The 19,609-nt window shown below is 45.0% G+C and overlaps 1 protein-coding gene across 1 annotated transcript in view; it reads left to right on the forward strand.

The window, feature by feature from the left end:
* Positions 1-19,609, forward strand: part of Fam107b (family with sequence similarity 107 member B) — a 201,709-nt gene that overhangs the window by 169,933 nt on the left and 12,167 nt on the right. The window lies entirely within an intron of this gene.

Consider the following 19,609-nt stretch of genomic DNA (forward strand, 5'->3'; position numbering starts at 1 on the left):
AGTTTTTCAAATACAGGGTGACTCAACTAATAATGTAAATTTCTTTTTAAAAAGTATTTATTTTGTTGTGTGCATGAGTGTGTGTGTGTGTGTGATGTGTCTGTGTGCTAAAGCCACGTCTTAAACTCTGGATCCTCCTGCTTCCACTTCCTGAGTGCTGGGACTGCAGGCCATGGCACCTGGGTCTGCCCTCCATGGCTAGCTAAATGAAGTGGAACGGGATCTTCCAAGCTTCAGGGGGGTCCACCAGCAGGCCCTGGGCTCAGCTTAGTCGTCCCCGGGGGCTGTAGGAAAGGTAAGGTGGCGGACACTCGGAATACACATCTAGTATTGGAAATGTGAGAAAGGGGCCTGGGGCTTTGACTTCATCTAATTGTGGTGTCTGCCTGTGTCACTGGATAACGTGGTTTGTACCATAGAACCTTTGAAAGCCACTAACCTGTGACTTTGTGACAGTATGTCCTTATTGTATGTTTTCCCAAGGTCGTCAGCGTGAGTCCAGTCATGTTTGGGAAGTGCTATTTGCTATGTCTACTATGTCTTTCTTAGCTCTTTCTGAGTGAGCTCAGAGTGACTTTTCTTTTTTTTTAAGAATATAAGAATTTTGATGGTTACACTGGAATCTTTCAAGGCATCGCGAGTCACATTCAGCAGGACACATGGAGGATATGACCACTGAAACTGTAATTTTCAAATTAAACTATATTTTCTTCTCTTTTAAGTCATTTTCCTTTCTTTACACTAAATATAATACTTCCAAATCCTCCTGACAGAACCAAGTTGTGTGTCCAAAGGCAGGTGCCTCAGAAGGTTTGTGTGTGTGTGTGTGTGTGTGTGTGTATGTGTGTGTACGTGTTGGGGGGGGCACTCTTAATTCTGTAGGGTTAAAGAAGAGAAACAAATGTTCTATCTGCTAAGAAGGCCCTGGAGGCTAGGGTCTTTGGGAGGCTGTGATAAAGCAATCAGGAGGTGGGAGCTACTATTGGAACTGATAACTGATCACCTCTGAGGGTTCAATTGCAAAGTGAAATAGATTTTTAGAGAATATTTGTGACAATATATCCTTATCAACCTCAACAGTTTTTGGAATGGCAATAGGTCCCTCCTCCCCCAGAACTAATAATATACTTCGTAAATAATAATAAGGTGGTTACTTTAATACTGAACATTCATAGATGAAATTAGGAAATTTAAGTTCCCTCCTCCCCCTCCTTCCCCCTTCTTTCCATCCTTCTCTTTTTCTCTTGAGTCTTGCTGTAGCCCAGGCTGACCTTCAGTTTATAATCCTCCTGCCTCAGCCACCAGATTCCTGGGATAATAGGAATGCTCCACAGAGCCTAGTTCCCCTCCCCTCTCCCCTCCCCTTCATTTGTGGTGCCAAGGATGCAGCTAGTCACTTGCTCCACCACTTGGCCCACCCGCTTGCTGGGCTGCTTCCCGTTCTTAACATGTCCCATGCGCTCTTGTGTTTATTATTTTCTCACTGTAAGCTGAATCTTCATATTGTTTTCTCAAGCATTTGGAATCTTATTCAGTATGATATTTATAAGATTGTAAACCAGAGTGGAGGATTTCTTTCCGGAGTTTGTTCTTTGACTTGCCTTTAAAAACTTTTGAAATAACTCTCTTTTTTTTTAGACATTTTTCTACATTTTTGCTTTCAGCACTTGATCCCTTTAAGAAGGTAGAATCACATTTTTAAGCTTTTCAGATTAGCCCCCCCACACACACACAACTGAAGTAGCTCGCTGTCCTGATGCATATACATATACCCTTTGTTAAACAATTATTTTCTAATTGTTTGTCCGGAAGCAATTCACGAGTTCCTTGATAGCTAGTTGTAGTAAAGGACATGCTTGTTTTGCAATTGCACTGACAGGTCATTTGTCTGTGTCCTTTTTATTTACTGTAAGTCACCAGTAGTCCCTATGTGTGTGGATTTAAAAACAGGTTCTGTTACAAGTAAGCTCTGCCTCTTGCGACCAGAACTGCGAGAAGTCAGCGCTGAGGGGAAGTTTCTGGATACTGAGTTATTGGGTAATGAATTCTGTGGCAACAAAAGAGGTGGAAACATGTGCGACTTGGACAGCTGCCGGAAGGTCGGTGGATTCTCCATTTCACAAGGGCGGGCATGAGGCACAGCGTCAGAGGGAATGCTAGACTTGGTTCCACTCTTTCTTGGTCATTGTAGCTGTGAAAAGGATTTGTTTAAGGATGGCACGTTTGGACTGAGTGGAGCTGGCATTTGGCTGCAGGTTGTTAGTCATAGATGGATTGCCGGGGTGAGTGGGCGGATGGGATGTGTTTCTGGGGCCAAAGCCCTCAGACCCCATGATCAGTGTGGGCCGCAGTCTGGGTGGAGGAGGGGAAGTGTCTCCATCACTGTTTCACTGCTGTGAAGAAACACCATGACCAAGGCAACTCTTCTAGATGAAAACGTTTAATTGTGGGCTTGCTTACAGTTTCAGAAGTTAGTCGGTTATCCTCCTGTGAGGAGCATGCCAGCCCACAGGCAGACATGGTGCTGGAGATCTATAGGCAGAGAGAGAGAGAAGAGAGGAGAGAAGCATGGGGCCAAAACCCACCCCCAGGGACATATTTCCTCCAACAAGGCCACGCCTACTGCAACTAAACCACACATCTTAATACTTCCAATTCTTCCAAATAGTGCAGTTCCTGGTCACTAAGTAGTCAAATATATTAGCCTGTGGGGCCATTGTTACTGGAACCACCCACAGCAAGCTATCGAGAAACAAGGCTGTGACGGGAGGAGGTGAGTGTGCATGAGCCGTTAGAGTACCACTTGTGGGGATATGTTTGTGTGGGTGTGGACACGCCATGGCATCTGTATAGAGGTTGGAGGACAGCCTTGGGTGTTGGCCCTTACTTTTATGTGTGGTGAGCTGGGTTATGAACTTCTAGAGATTTTCCTCTTCCTGCCTCCCATCCCATCTTGTCACAGAAGCATGAAGGGATTGCAGCCAGTTGTATGGTTGTGTCTGGCTTTTATGTGGTTTCTGGGGATCTGGACTTGGGTTGTTAGGCTTGCACTTTTACCCACTGAGCCATCTCCCCAACTGAATTTTGAAATTTTGTTTGTTTTTCAGTTTTGGGGATGGAACTCGGGTTCTTAAGTATTCCGGCAAGATTCTACAACTGAGCCAGAAACCCCAGCTCTGGAGTGTTTTCTAGAACAGTGAGCATCCTTCTGAGTTCCCTAAGGGTAAAGGTCATTATGCCCTGCAGACATCATGGCACCTGAGGTCTGACCATTTAAATGTGGCCAGCTTGTGCTCCTTGTTTGCCAGGAAGGTGGCTGCCATTTTCCTCATTCTGATTCAGAAAGTTCCCGTGTTAACCTGTGGACAGACAGCCATGGCCTGAGTGGAGTGGAGTGGACCCTCTAAGCAAGAACCGGCATCAGGAGTAGGGTGTGTGTGTGGCTGGTGGCTGGTGGCGGAGGCTCTGATCTCTTTTTAAAAGAACAGTTTGTTTTTAACGTGTCTGTGTGAGTATGTGCATGAGAGAGCAAGTGTCCGAGAGGCCAGAGGACTCTGCTCCCCTTTATGCTGGTGTTATTGGCGGTTGTGAGTTACCTGCCTGGGTGATGGGCACTGAACCCAGGTTTTCTGCGAGAAGAGTACATGGGTGTTCCTCCTGAGCCATCCTAGACCTCCTCATTCCTCACAAGGACACTCGTCCTCCATAGGATTCCTAGCTTCCTTTAAAGCAGCGGCACTGTGACCTTTGAATACAGCTCCTCGTGGTGTGGTGACCTCCACCAACCATAGAATTAGTTTCATTGCTACTTCATAACTGTAATTTTGCAAGTTATGAATCATAAGATAGAGACCCACCAAAGGGGTCGTGACCCACAGGTTGAGAACCTCTGCTTTAAATCTATTTACCTTCCAAAGAATTCAGTTCCAGATACTCTTCATTTCAAGGACATATTTTAGATAGCTATTTTGAATTTGGGAGGAACACAACCCACAACTTTGTATGTGGGTGAGGCTAGGCTTATCCTCTGTCTGACAGCAATTGCTGTCCCCTTTTACAGCTGGTATGCAGTTCACATTCCCCCTGGCTTCCTTTGTAGCTAGTCTGGTCACATAACACTATTCTGGACATTTCTGCGAGTGCCCTCCCTGCAGGTGGGGCTTTCCTTGTCTCCTTCCCTTCCTCCTGTGTTTACCGGGCTAGTGGAGACAGGGTTGGACACTGAGGAGAACCCATGACACCTGTGAACTCTATAGCAACCTTGACTTAAGGTCAGCATTTTAGTGTGGGCTTCATCTTCTTGTAGCTGTGTTCCTGGCACCCCAGAGCATCTCATTGGTACAGTCTACAAGCAAAGTCTTCCTTCTCCTGGAGCTGACAGGAGCCATCATATTAAAATCTTGTCTCTAAGCCTCCCTGTATTTCCCACCTCTAGGGCCTATGTGTATTGTCTCACATCAGATTTCTTCTGCATGTTTGTCTGAGCTGCTGGGCATTGAGGACCATGTCTCGCTCACCTCCGGGTCTTTACAGCCTACCTCTCGGCCCATGCTCAGGAGGGGAACACGGGATGATCAAGTGCTTTGGTGAGCTCGCTAGTCCTTGCCTCACTGCTACCTGTGCTTTTGTCTTCCTGCCCTGCTTTTGGTGTCTTCCATTGACAGAGAGGCAATTTGTTATTCACAGAAAAGCCCATGAGATTGCCTGAAGAGAGGTAAGTGGGAAAACACTTTAATGAGATGTACCTGAGCTGTGTAAATAGCTGTTCCCAAGGGTTTAGTTAGAGTCAGGCATTCTCCAAAGAGGCAGACAAAGACCTGCCCCAGTCTCCATATTAATTTCTCATTGTGGTAACAGATAGCAGGTATATTCACTGTTCATTCCCGGAACTATGACACATTCTAAGACATCCAGAAAAACACATAATTACTGCTCTTGTCTCTGGCATGCAAGTTTATTCTTGATAATTATGAGATATGAACCTTTGAGTGTTGATGAGTTTGAAGGTAGAATGCATCCCTTCTGTGGGGTACACACTGTGGTTGAAAGTGCACACTTTTTGAGATGTAAAGTTGGAACGTAGTAGAATAAATAGCTGTCATTTTACCAGGAAGGACACAGATGGCAGAGGTGACAAGCTTGGGATTAGGTTCCAGACTTTTCATTTAAGGCTCTTTTGGCTCTACTGTTTTACTAGTAACTTACTGAGCTGAAGGCTGGAAGGAGCACCATTGGCCAACTCCCCCAGAGCACATGCGAACTCCAGAGTGGCTTCATTGAGCTTTCTTTGGCAGCTCCAGCCTGGCCAGAAGATCCTGGGCTGTCTAGGAAGGGCAGGGCTGCCCTTCTGCTGTGCTGGGTGATCTGAAGGAGCCACTGGGACCTGGGATCCCCCTGGGCTGGGTATGATGGACAGGAGCATCTTCATGATGTTTGTGTAGGAAGCAGAGACTGAAGCTCCTCAGCAGCCACACCCGTCGGGGAGGAGTGGAAGTGTGACTGGTGGCCTATTTCACACGTTCCTCATGTTCTGGATGTACTGGGGTCCAGTGTCACCGAGGCTGCTGCTTTCTCCTCTGGGTGTCAGTGGGGCTAATTTTCACCTTTTCCTTACTTTCAAAAGTGTATTTGTGTACATTTTGTCCTGAGGGCTGATGCTTTGGGAAAGCAGCCACAAAGCAGAGGTGGAGTTCTCAAGTGATGGGGCCTGAGAGATCATTGTTTCTGAACACTGGTTACTTGACTTCAAGGGAAAAGGTGGAGGATTGCCCTACTGCCTCTGGACAGTCTTTGGCAGGCTCTTAGACGCATGTAAAAATGTGATGCTGTTATTAAAGTATACCTCTAATTTAAGTAGATCTTCAAACATTACATATAGTTATTATTGATCATGATAATGGTGGTATTAGTTATGATGCCAAAATAACTCCATATCAGGAGAAAATAGATTTGGAAACCTTGAGAGAGCATGTGGAAGTGAGTGAGGCAGTATAATAAGGTGAATTAGGAACCGAAGACTGGCCTTGACCCTTGCCCAGACTGCGCTGCCTTCTCTATGTCTTGGTTGCTTCATTCTCAATTACTTCTGTAACTGAAGGGAAGCAGAACAGGTCACTTCTGCAGAGGTTCAACCACTAGGTCTTTTGAAGATCGATCCTCTTCTTTGAATTCCTTTGGTCTGCCCAGTCATGAATTCTCTGCATTTTTTTCACAGTGAGTCCAGTGAAGTTTCTTCTGGTCTGTCTGTGCAGCTTCCTTCCTCTCAGGAATGACCAATCTTCCCTCTTCCGAGTCCGTTCCTTTTGAGTTTCCTGAACAGAATGACTGAACAGTACCACAAGTGCCAGGGAAAGTCTCTCTAATCAGGTGTTTGAAGCATCAGGATGAATTGTGGTTCCCTTCCCCTCCCAGCTTGACTTCTGTGAATACAGAGTGGCATGCTATAAATATTTAAGCATTAAATTAGTGTTCAGATTAAAGAATAATGCAGAAGCCAGAATAACAAAGTAAATTGGTTAAAACTTGCATAACTTTAAATGTGGTAGACCCTGAGGCTTGTGGACAGTGGTTGTAGGCTGGCCCTAGCAGGCAGCAAATTTCAGTTGCTGATGATGTGGGCTTGGATTTAATAATATGCACTTAATCTGAACCTCTCTGTGTGGTCTTCAAAGGTGCTGCTCAGGATACTCATCAGGGCGTGCATCAATGGGGATGCCAGCATTAGTGGCCATTAATAACTTCATAACTAAGTGCTAAGCACTGGGAAGAAGGAAATGAAGTGATACCTGAGATGCCTCATGATCCTAGTCTAGGGCAAAGAGCACAGATCAGAATTCCAAACTATTAGTGCAGTGAGCTGTGTGACACTCTTACAAGCTGCATTGGGCCTCAGTTTCCCCATCTGTGCAAGGATTATGTTTACTATCCCTCAAAGGTTGTGAGGCACTCAGCACATGATGAAAATGCAAATTGTTTGGCACATGCCCAGAGATTCTGACTCCGATTGTGTTGGGTGGTCCTGATGACACCGCAGATCTTTGTACTGAGCTTCCATGCACACAAATGCACTCAAACAAAGGGTATGTTAGTTTTGTGTTTTTCTCCCACTTTATGAATCATAAATATTTTCCCTTTCATTATTCCAGTGATACTAATTTTATTTTATATTATTTTTCATTGTTAGATATTTAAATATCATTTTATACTTTTTTCACTATCATAGATCATGTTGGAAATAATATTCTTATTTATTTTTAAGGTTTTATTTTTATGTATGTGTGTGTGTGTGTGTGTGTGTATACATGTGAGTGCAGGTATCCATGGAGTCCAGAAGAGAGTGTCAGATCCCGTGGAGGTGGAGTTAAAGGCAGTTCTGAGCCATCATGTGGGTGTTTTTATTTCCTCCTCCTTAGTGGTCTAGCACTCACTTAAGACACGGTGCTGGGAAATGAATTCAGGTCCTCTGCAAGAGCAGTGTGTACTCTTTAACTCCCAAGCCATCTCTCCAGCCTGCTGATATTTTTGTCAACACATCTATTTTCTCTAGATAAATTTCTGGAACTGGGCTTACCAACTTTAATAGTATTAAGGCCTTTTGCTACATGCTGCCAACAATTCTTCAGAAAGGAGTTATAAAATATATCTTCTCAAAAATAGCTTATGAGAGTAAACACTTTATAAATACAGGGGAATGAGGTGGAAAACTGTCTTTTTAATTTGTATTATTATTTTTTCATGTGTCTGGGATTAGGTGGAGAGTTGTGAGCTTTGGAGAAAGTGCATACAAGGGAGGAAGCCTGCGGAGCAGTGAGAAAGCTTGAATGAAAGTCGTGATGCTGTAATGCATACGTTTTAGGTGACTTTGCGCAACAACGATAAACGCTGGCCAGCTTTCCTTAGCATCCATGGGAATGTGCCACTGCTTCATATTCCAGGGTCTCTGCTTCATTTTAGTGGAGAGCATGTGTATGAGTATATGTGTGTATGCATGTCGGTGTACATGAGTGCAGTGCCCACAGAGGCCAGAGAGGGCATCCGGTGTCCCTGGAGCTTGAGCTACAGGTGGATGTTGGGATCGGAGCTTGTGTCCTCAGGAAGAGCAGTGCTGTTGTAAAGTGCTGAACTCTCTCTAGCCCCAAGTGTGCCTGCTTTTAAAACCATTGCTAGTCTCAGATCTAGGAGGCCCTGGATTTGGAGTTTGGATTTAATAAAGTGTGGTCTGCTCTTTGTTTCCTGTGGCCCTCTCTAGCCTTGGGCCACAGCATTTTACTCTTCTAGATAATGTGGGGAGGGCAGGTAGGTGAGGGAAGCTGAAACCCGGTCAGAAGGCCTGCTTGGGGCAGGGCTGTAGGAGACAGTTTCTAGGGAGCAAGCCGAGTAGAGTGGAGGAGGTCCACTTGGGGACCATCCTCCTTTTAGTGTTGGAAATTCTGAAGCCCTTGGTCAAACTGGTGGAGGTCAGTGGATGAGCTGTTCAGTTCTCAAAGGACCTCAGTCTTACCTTTGCATAGTTAAGGAAACTGGGCTTATTCATTTGTTTGGTTTTCAATAATGGGGATCAGACCCGAGGCCTCATGCATGGCAGACAAGGGCCTTACCACTGAGTTACAGCCCCAGCAGACTGGTTATTTTCAGTTGCACTTCACCATGTAAACAAGGGAGGTTTCTGTTACTCATTTTTAGAATATATTTATTATTATGTGTGGAGGGTGCGGTTGTCTGTGCCCGTGTGTATGCACATGGCATGGAGCTCCTGGGGGGTTGGACAACTGTGGAGGTCAGGTGACAGCCTTCAGGAGTCAGTTCTCTCCTTCCGTTGTGGGCTCCTGGGTCAGGCTTCCTTGGCAAGTGCATCTACCTGCAGAGCCATCTTGTCCTGTCCTCTTCCCTCTTCTTCCTCCTTTACGTCCTCATCCCTTCTCTTTTTAATTTGTACAACCGAAGAACCTACCTTGGAGTGGAGTTAGGTGTTACAGATTTTCTTCTTTTGGAAAGTACTGAGCTCTTACCCTGAGGTGGCAGGACTGTAGTGGGGCACAGCTGGACAGCTGCACAGCTGAGAACCAGCATGGCTGTGGTCACCTCCTTCAGCCTGCGGTTATAGGCTAGTCTCAGGTCCGCCTGCCATGCTCCTGCTCCAGGTGCCTCGCTCCTGGGCCTCTCCCAGAGAAGCCTCGCTCAGAGGTGGTTCTTCCTCCAGTGTGGTTCACTAAGGCATCTGCTTAGCCTTGGACAAAGAATGGATCTCTCTTCTAATTATGCTTTAGAACTTACTTGCCAGTTTCCTTATTGCAGTTCAAAATTGAAAAACATTGTTTTCTTTTCCTTGTAGTAATGGAATGAGAGCCAGTGCGAGTGCCAGCTGCCCTGAGTACAAACTGTACCTTCTACCGCTGGGTGACACTATTAGACCAGTGGAACCTAGGGCTCTTGAACTTCACACTTCTCCAAACTACTTTATACAGGACTAAAGGAAACTCTTGAATCTAAAGTATGCACTGGTCATTTCTCAGCTATTATGTGATAGTATAATTTATCAGTCTGAAGCAATTTTAAGGCCAGTGAATATAGGGTAATCAATTATTAACAAGATCATTAATTAGAATTTCAGTTGCTTGGAGCTTGTTTAGATTAATGTGCTGCATATTAATGAACTACTAATTATTTCAGGGAAACATTTATACAAATACTTATTTTGTACCTGACACAATTTTCTGCTGATCTATCTCACCAACCCAGTGCTGTGTATGGACTTTTAGTGAGAATTTCATTGAGCTGTCTTAAGAGGAAGCATAAGCTGTTGCTTGGGAAAATGAACATTGGTTTCTCTGTTCAGATCTGTAGCAAATATAGCTTGTTTAGAACTTGTGCCAAGTTCCTGAGATCAAATTAGAGGAGGAACTTGCTCAGTGTATGCCGATCAGTCCTCCCTGGTTCTCAGCTTCTTTTGTAAACCCAAGGCCCACCTTCTAGGCTTGGCATGACCAGTACTTGGTCACATTCAGTTGAATAATGTGTGACTGATATTTCTTTTTTTTTTTTTTAAAGTATACAATCACTTTATTGGATACAAAGAAAGGCCTTTAACAAAATCAAAAAACCCTTCACCATGAAAGTGCTGGACTTGAGACTCTAAGGACACGGGGGGTATATCTCAACATAGTAAAATAAATATACAAAAAGTCCACTATGGACCTTACTACTGTCATTTTGTTACTTGATTTCTGGCATGTGACTGATATTTCTGAGGACAAGGAATGTGGACGAGTCAGTTCAGAATGAATTTTAGGATCCTAAAAGAAGTATTTACAATGTCCCATGGGGACAAAGAAGTGACACTGGAAGAATCCCTAAAAATGGAACTGAGTGAGGTTAGTGGCTCCATTGCATGTTCAGACTCCTCAATGGGTGCCTCATTCATAGTACTTTGTTGAAGAGGCCTTTGGTGTGACATGCTGTGTGGGACCATGGAAAGTGATGTGGAGTAAGAACAGAGGCGTAGCAGGTCTCACAGCCAGCGGCATTGTGTTGGGTGAATCAGAGGTCTCTTTCTGCTGTGGTATTAGAATCTGCCCTTGCAGGGACACAGTGGAGATGGTGATGCTAACTGAAAAATTATCTTCCAGGGCAGAGGAATGTCTGAATGTTAAATCCCTGGGAGCAAGGGCATCTAACACGCCAGTTCAGATGAGAGGGAGATAGCCCATTAGGAATACCGTGTGGTTCACTGAGAGGGACACTTTGATATATGTCTTTGCAAGATGGGTGGAGTTGTCATTTTACTGGAGGGTTGAATCAAAAGTGGGAAGAAAACAAGAAGAGAAACACACACACACACACACGTATGCACTTGTGGGAGAATTGGATCCAGAAATTCAGAATGACTGAGAACCTGACTATGGAAAACCTAGGAGGGAGACCAGGCAGCTGAGGTGACAGTGATGCTTAGCTTGTGGGCTTTGGACCTGATTAAGTTAGCATATTGGATTTGTCTAAGAGAAGAAAGGATGGTCAGGAATGATGGAGCCCAGAGAGGAGCTGATTGCAAGACTTGGGGTGAGAAATGAAGAAGGAACAAGTGATAAGATGATGGCTTCCAAATGCATTTCTGGCAAAGACTTCAGACTTCATGGAGGCTTCAAGAAGATTCTGTCTGAGACAGGTGTGAAATAAGGGAGTTAGAACAGCACAAGGTGACTTGTACCAATGGGAGGCTGGTGTGGACGGTGTACAGTAGACAGCAGCATTAGCCCGTGTTTGCCCGGATGACTGTTGCTGCAGTAACAGCTAGGTAGGGTAAGGTCTGTCTGGCCTTTCCCTCTCGCACCTGGGTGGTGTCTGGTACTGCTGTAAATGAAGAATGGAATGAAGTTTTGCTGCACAGTTATCTAGAGGTGGGTGCTGAAGTCCACAGTTGGAATTTGAGTCAAGCTAGGAAAGATGGCAATGGTCCAGAGGCTTGCTTTAGAAATGGCTTACACTGCAGCAGGAAGGGAGAGTTTGCAGCATCTTCAAATGCAAGTGTGAGGTGGGGTATAAGGCTCTAGACTTGTTCTTGGCCACCATTGTCCCTGTACGCCATAGAGCAAGAAAAACCTTTGTTGCAGACCCCAAGTGCTGCAGATGGACAACAGCTCCGTGTTGGAGGACAGGCTGAGGAGAATGTTACCCACAGGAAAGCCGTAGGCCAGTGAGTCCTGAGTGAGTTTCTTGATGGTGACAGGTATAGGAGCTTGTACAATGGCACTGAGTGGAGGAAGAAGAGCATTTGTTTCTTTAGTGATTCTTTGGCTGCCTTCTGGATCCCATTCCTCATGGATGGACCTTGACAATCATGAGCACAGCACATTTCATCGGAAAGAGTGCCTGACTGGCCGTGAGGCACAGCCAGCCGTCAGAGGACAGTTGGGAAGGGGATGCACCACCGCGGTGATATATCTCTGCAGTCCTCAGCCCTTTGCTGGCCTAATTCCTCATGGGTTCCTGGGCTTGATAACCTTGATAACCCAGGCTGTGCTTTTGAGCCTCAGAGGGTGCCCAGTAGGCTGTGGGTATTTTGCTCTGGCTTGCTATCTTCATTGTCCTGTGTTTCCACTTCCTCATGTGGGCCTTCTGTCTGTCTGGTCACCCCGTTCAGTGCTTACACAGGTGTGCTGTTGTTTGCCAAGGCCAAGGAGCCTTTCCCCCACTGTCACGTACACCTCAAAGAATTAGAGTAGTAGTCTTATCTAGGGGAGCATTCTGAACTCCTGAACTCTGCCCTTGAAGGATCTAAATCACGTCCTGGTGTGTGGGTGGGTTTTATGTATTTATTCTTGTGTCATTCAGCCCGTGGTACCAAAAGCATCTTTAGGCAAACTCCCTGCCTCTGAGCCACACCTTGACCCAACAGTGATATCTTTTTTATTTTCCTCGTCTCTTTGCATTTTGTTTTTAGACTTTTCTAAAGTTGTTTGAATATCCAGCTTCTTATCAAAACTGGCTTGTTCAGGAATTGCTGTCTTTTACTTTGGCTTTGCTCACATAATTGACCAACTTTAGATAGGGACTGTTTCTTGAAGGCAGAAGGAATACATTTATTTTCCCTGCTAGTGTTTATGGAAAGCAACCCAAACTGTTGTTTACTATTTGGCAGCATCATTATCTCCTGATGAATCCACAATGGGATCTGGGTACCACACTGACACATTACCTTTGCTTCTACTGTTTGCTTTCTTATAGCCACCAATAACTCATGGTTGAATGGTAGTATAAATCCACAATGACACCAAGCCTCTATCTTAATTAAATACACAGGCCAGTGAGCTTTGTCTGATGTCTGTGGCATGGAATGTAGACTATAAACTATTACAGTAGCTGACAGCTCATTGCTTATCTGCTTGTGTCCTGTGCATAGGGTTTCTTTGAAGATTTTACAAACAATGCCTCTGTGAAGATCTTCCTTGTTTCTGTTTTGGTCTTTTTGGAGTTCCACCAACAGTGGTTAATTCATGTTCTACAAGATGTGGGGGAGATAAAATAAACTGCATACGTGGACTAGGTCCTGTAAGACCTTTCACATTTATGTCATTGGCCCGTGCTCAGGACATTTACTTACATGCGGTGGATTACTAAAAATCCACTCAGTGTTCGAGATCAGGCCGAATCAAGGAGATTGGGGAATTTGGGGTTTCCCAGGCCTTGGCAGGCATGGAATCCTCCCAGTGCCTGGCCTATCAGCAATTCCCTTATTCTCTCCACTTCCTCCCTTTCTGTGCCCTCTCTTTTACCCGTCTGGGTCAAGATTGGGAAAAATGAACAAAGGCCAAGCTTGGGTTCTCAGTATTCACTTCTGTTTCTACACTAGACTTGTAGGGCTCTGTCATCATCTGTTCTGAGCACTTTCTCCGATGGAGAGGAGATGTTGAACTGGTGTGTTGAGGCATGGATGGACACTGTTGGGTGGTACATGGGTTCTACCTCCATATTCCTCATGCTTAGAACAGTGCACAGCTGTTGGAATGTTAGCTCTGATTTCCAGTTAAGGAAGCCGAGATGCAGGGTAAGTCATTTAAACAAGATCACATGACTAGTGAATGACCTGAGTAAGGGCCTGTCCAGGACTGCTGGTCCTCAGGGCAGCCCTTTATCTCTGTGTCCATGTGTGGAGGGATGTGTTATGCGCGTTTTGTGAAATAGCCAGTGGAACCTTATGCAAGTGGGTGAAGTAGAGAGGTACTGGACTGGAGGCAGAAAAATAGTGTTCCAAGGTACAGTGTGTATTAACGTGTCTCTGTTTATGTTGTTCAGGTTAGATATAGGATTACTATGCCTACGTGCCTAATAAGATGGAAGGCCAAAATCTTTTTTTATACTTTTAGTTGATTCTTTGTGACTTTGATACCATGCACCCACCCCAATCCCATTCATTTTTGAGTCCTTCCATGACCATCCTCCACCCCCAATAAAATTAAAAAAAAAAAAAAAACCAAACCAAAAAAAAAAAAAAGATTTGCTCTTCTGTCTTTCCCACCTCTCCATCACATATTCATTTGTTGTAGTGGCCTTGTGAGCTGCATGTCCTTTTGCCCAAGCAGCTTTATTTGCAAAGTGTTCATTGTAATGAGTTGTTGGCCTGGTTCAGTGCCTCTGGCTTCTGGTACACCATCAATACTGGACCCTCACCGAAACTTCTCTCAGATATCTTGCTGTTGGCAAGGCCAAATTCTAGTAGCATTGCAACAGCAAAGTAATTTTTAGTTGATAGTCTTAACAGCAATGTTATATAACTTATATTTATTGAGGTGTGTTTACTATGCCTACAGAGAAGGGCATGCACCAGAAAATGCCATTTGATGAATCTTTGGAGTGAGCACTTTGTGCAGCCAAAGCCAGTATTAGCACATGGTGCATCATACCCGGGAATCCCCCATTCCTGCCATAGTCTTCTCTTCACCACCCACTCCTAAGATAACACCATCCTGATAGCAAATAACAAGGAGTTTGATTGTTCTGTACATATAAGTATATGCCCAGGTGTTCTTTTGTCCCATCACCACCTGGTTGGCCTGACACTGGTCCAGCGTATCATGGCTATTGCTACATGCTCTGACTTTTGGGTGTTTCTTGCTTTCCTTCTTTGTGCCGCCCCCTTTTCCCATCTTCTAAATATAAAGTATGTGCCTTGTTTAAAAGTACATTGGGGGAGGGGGTGAAAAAACTGATGAGAAAGTGAGTTTGGACATTTTCCCAAGAACATGATTGTGTGGCGTTTGGACAGCAACATATTGAGAGTAAATTGGTCAAGATTTCATCACTGCTTTAAATGGGCCACTTGGGAACGCTCCTCTAAAGTAGTAGAGCTTGGCAGAATATGAAAAGTGACCCTGTTGTGTTTACGCAGATAATCCCAGAGGGGTGGGTGTCATTCCCCAAGCATTCACATAGCAGGCTTGTGTCCATAGGTCCTCCAAGCATTTGTCAAATGCCTTTGGGTATCAGGTGATGGCTCCTGGTCCCAACACTGAGTTTTTAGGTTTACTTTAAGGCCAGGCTGTTCAAGACATCAGCAGATGAGGCCAGTGCCACTGGAGAGAGAGTCCTGCACTAACTCATTTTCCTGTCTGTCTGGGAATCTGGGGGCAGAGGGAGGAGACTGCCGTGGATCCAAGAAAAGCACCTTCCGATTTTCAGACTGACCCAGGCCTGAGTTTGCCAGTCTACAGTCTTAGGCATCTTGGGTTTCTCAGAGTTGCTAGCACTTGCCAGAATCTTCTAGAGCCAGTATGGGGAATAGATTCTCAGAAAGAATGCCTCGGGATACTTTCAGCATTCTGGGAGTAGTTGTTACAGTTCAAAAGTTTAGTTGCTTGGTGTCAATTGGCTCTGGTGTGCCTTATGTACATGTGTATGCATCTGGTATATGCATTGCCACAAAAGAGGTAACTCTAAGCTAGGATTCAAGTCTAAAGGTTTCTAGATAGAATCGAATTTTTTTTTAATATTTAGGCAAATAAAAACTGTCATAATTTGTAAATTCTAATTTTCAAACCATGAAGGATAGTCTTTGCATTTTATCTGTTTTATGTACAGATGTGCAAAGATGGGACCAGAATAGCCTGATAGTGAATCTCAGCCTCTTCTCTTGGCTCCATGGGGAATGTTTTTAGTGGGAATCATTATTTAACTCGGAAAGACATTGTCTGGAGCCATGATACCTCAATAGTGTCTAGATCTGTACCTCGATAGTGTGATAGACAGACCTTTTACCATTTCCTGGAAGGGTCTTGTGCTTGTAGCATGGTAGTCTGAGAGCTACTGAATGTCGGGCTGGGGAAAACACTTGATAGTTAAAAATGCTTGTTGTCAAACATGAGAACCCGAGCATGCTCCCCAGCACACATAGAATGTTGGGTGTAGTGGCGTGTGTGCACCAGTAATTCCAGCAGTAGGAGGCAGAGATAGGGCGTCCCTTGGGGTTCACTGGCCAGTCAGCCTAGCCTGATTGATGAGTCCTGTGTGAGAGACCCTGCATCAAAGCAAGGTGAAGAGCTCTTGAGGAATGACTCCTAAAGTTATCCTTTGTCCTTCACATATAAATGTCATGTACACACTTAAATGTGAATGGAATACACCCCTGTGCATCCACACATACTCACTGAATGTTACCAGTGAGGAAAACTGTGCATTGTTAATCTGAATTTATGGTTTGAAAGAAAATATGGTCAAAAGAAATGAGTTACTCACCCACCCACTGAGATGGTGGGGCTGATCTAACGGGAGCTCACCAAGGCCAGCTGGACTGGGACTGAAAATGCATGGGATAAAACCAGACTCTCTGAACATGGTGGACAATGAGGGCTGCTGAGAAGCCAAGGACAATGGCACTGGGTTTTGATCCTACTGCATGTACTGGCTTTGTGGGAGCCTAGCCTGTTTGGAGGCTCACCTTCCTAGACCTGGATGGAGCGGGGAGGACCTTGGACTGCCCACAGGGCAGGGAACCCTGACTCCTCTTCGGAGTGGAGAGGGAGGGGGAGGGGAGTGGGGCGTGGGGAGTTGGGGGAGGGGGAGGGAAAAGGGAGGCGGGGAGGAGGTGGAAATTTTTAATAAAAGATAAATAAATAAATAAATTTTTAAAAAAAGATTTAAAAAAAGAAATGAGTTACTCACACCTCTAGATAAAATAGGTAATGGTATTGGCTATAGCTTGGCTAGTAATAGCTCCGACTTAAGTACTCATATTCATGGCAGGGATCAAAGAGGGTGCCTAGGTAATAAACAGGTTCCTTTCACATTATTTCATTCATTTTCAAAGACAGGCGAGGAGCTGAAGTCAAGGAAATTAAGCCTTGACTAAGATCTCAACGCATTCTATTTCTCCTTAACTGAGCCAGCACTGATTTTTCTTTCCTTGATTTCATATTTGATAGACAAAACAGCAGCGGCAACAATAACAACAAAAAAACCTGGTTTTATGGTCCACTAGCATCAGTATGATAAGAATATCTTGTGTTAATGTCTAGAAGAGATACTTTATGTAAGGAAAAATACCCCTCTTTACTTCCAGACTTTTCTATCATATCTTTACTCTCTCAGCCTTTTTGGTTGCTTGATGCTCAGTGAAGAACCCACCTGGCTTTTCACCCTACTTTGAGCACAACTCCAAGATGCCAAGTCAAGTAGCTCAGGGGCTCCCTCTACTGGTGTTTTACCCCCCCCCTGCACTTGGTTACTTCTTTTAAGAAATACTCATATAACAAATCCAAGGTGACTGAAGAATGTCAAGAGATACGGTCTTTGCAATAAAGCAATGAAAAGTTACATGCAGATATTTCTGTAATGCATAGTTGGTGCATACTAGAAAAAGGGAGGGAAGATGGTTCCATAGCTGTTGGAGGCCAGAGTTTAATTATAGTCAGCAAATTAGGAAAAGCTTTCTAGAAAACAGTGGCATATGTGTGTCTGCATCCAAGAGGCCAAATGAGATATGGCTTGGTGTGAGGATTGGTGTACGGAATAGCAAAGGTCTATCATATCTGCTAGAGGGATCAGCAGTGGCCAAGGCTGCCTGGTGGAGGACAGCCAAGGAAAGTGAAGGTACAGTACATAGTGCCTGTGCCACTTCAGTCAGAGAGCGGGCCCTGCGAGACAGACATATTGCCATATGTCTAGAATTCTGATGTCGGCCTTGGGTGACTGTGAACAGGATGGCTGACAGAGGAAAGAGTCAGGTAGGAAAGCCATAGAGATGGCTGCCTCTTTCCTCTTGTCGTGGCTCCAGGAAGCGAAGGAGAAGTGACCCTATCTAGTTCCTGCATCAGCCACTCTGTGGTACAACCATGAGGGTACAGGGAGAAGCTGCCTCAGGCTAGTTCACCCCCTTTCCATCACCTGTACAGTAGTTTGCAGGAGGTACATTGCACACGCCTACTGCCTGGGTCTCAGAAGGCTCAGGGTCTATGCATGGGACTTGGAGTTGGGGGCTCCTGTGCCTACTCCCCTACTCTAAGACAGAGAAAATTAAAGACAGTGTTTGCTCTGGTTAGAGAAGAACTCATGGAGCTCCACCCCACTGCCTCAGGGTCTTGTCTGTCTAGCAGGAGCCCCCCTGAACATCTCATCCCACTATTGCTGTCAGGGAAGAGGCCTTCTGAAGCTAAAGTCTAAAAGAGACGTCATAAACACCTGCGCTGGCCACCCACTTGTACTCTAGTGTCCCAACCCAAGTCTCCTCTCACCTGGAGGTGAGGCTGCCCTATTCTCTCCTTGTTTGCCTCAGTCCGTTCCCAGCCCTCCTTCCTTTGTAACCTCGACCTTTGGAGTCTCTTCTGCATTGAATGGATGTCATGGCTTGGAGTAGAGAAGCAGGTCCTTTTATGGAAACAGGTGGCCTGCCTGCTTTGTCTACTGATTAACTAGAATGAATCTGCTCTGGGCTCTTTTAGACAGGTCAGGACTGGAGAGCTGTGCCTTGTGCATTTGAGATTTCAAGCACAGAGTCACACTTTCCCAGGAGCAGCGGTACTAAAGTCAGACTGGCTATGATGGGCTCCCTTACTCCCTATATACAAGGTCTGTATTTCTCTTGCTGGTTAAGGTTGCAGGAGTTCTATCAGCACCCAAGAAATGTGTGGGTTCTTTTTTATGTTTTCCTCATTTTGTAGCTTTGAGCCTTAATATTAAATGCAATGTTACCTCAAATATTTAAATTGATACAGCTATAGTTAATTTTCTGTTTTAGTTGAATTATTCTATGGGTGTCTAATATGTTTATTTTCATGTTAATTTTTGGATCTTTTTACAGCACTTGCCTTAAACAAACATTAGGTGTTGCAGTTTGGCATACCTAGGTTTTGAGAGTAATGGACTTGCATTTGTTTTTAGCTGTATGTCACTAGCCGTATAAGCACTAACAAGACATTAAGTTTTGTTCCTCTGTTTGTCGAAGAGCCTGAGTCTTTTGTTTCTAGGGCCTTTGGAGTGGGATGTGGCCCTGCACCTGCACATGCTGTTCCTGAGGCGCTGGTGGTCGCTGGCTGTCACTTTGCCTAGTTTTGGCTTTGGTGCTTAGTACCTAGCCCACTGATGACAATGCGGGTGTCAGGGAGATGAGCTCTGAAACTCAGACTCCTGCTTTGATTGTCGCTGAATACGTTTGCTCTTCTCCAGTGTCTGCCCTGGAGTCTGTGGATAGATGCCTGCATTCTCTCCTCCCTCCACCTCCACTCAGCCCACCCCTCCCTTAACCATCTGTGCTGGGTGGCTTCATGGCAGAAGTAAAGGTAGAAGCTGACACTGGACTAGCTAAGAGCTCGTTCATGGGGGAGCTCTTTTCATTCTTTGTAGTACAGATTTCTATATATTCAGTGTTAATTCACCATCTTCCATGTACCCGAGGGGACTGGGGATTAGAACTGGAGGAGAGGTGGCCCTTGTCCTTGCAGAGAATGGACAGAAACCTGTGATTACCCTGTGTCTGGATGTGTGTCATGGTGTGTATGTTCAGGAAGGCGGTAGTGCTGGATATGAACCATTTAGGTGTGGCTCTTCCCATACATTAGCTGTTCTCTGACCCAGTGGTAAGTAGTAATAACCGGAGTTAGTAGTTATCACTGTGTGCTTTTCAGAG

The sequence above is a fragment of the Chionomys nivalis genome, chromosome 13, assembly GCF_950005125.1.
Source record: "Chionomys nivalis chromosome 13, mChiNiv1.1, whole genome shotgun sequence".
NCBI classification, from domain to species: Eukaryota; Metazoa; Chordata; class Mammalia; order Rodentia; family Cricetidae; genus Chionomys; species Chionomys nivalis.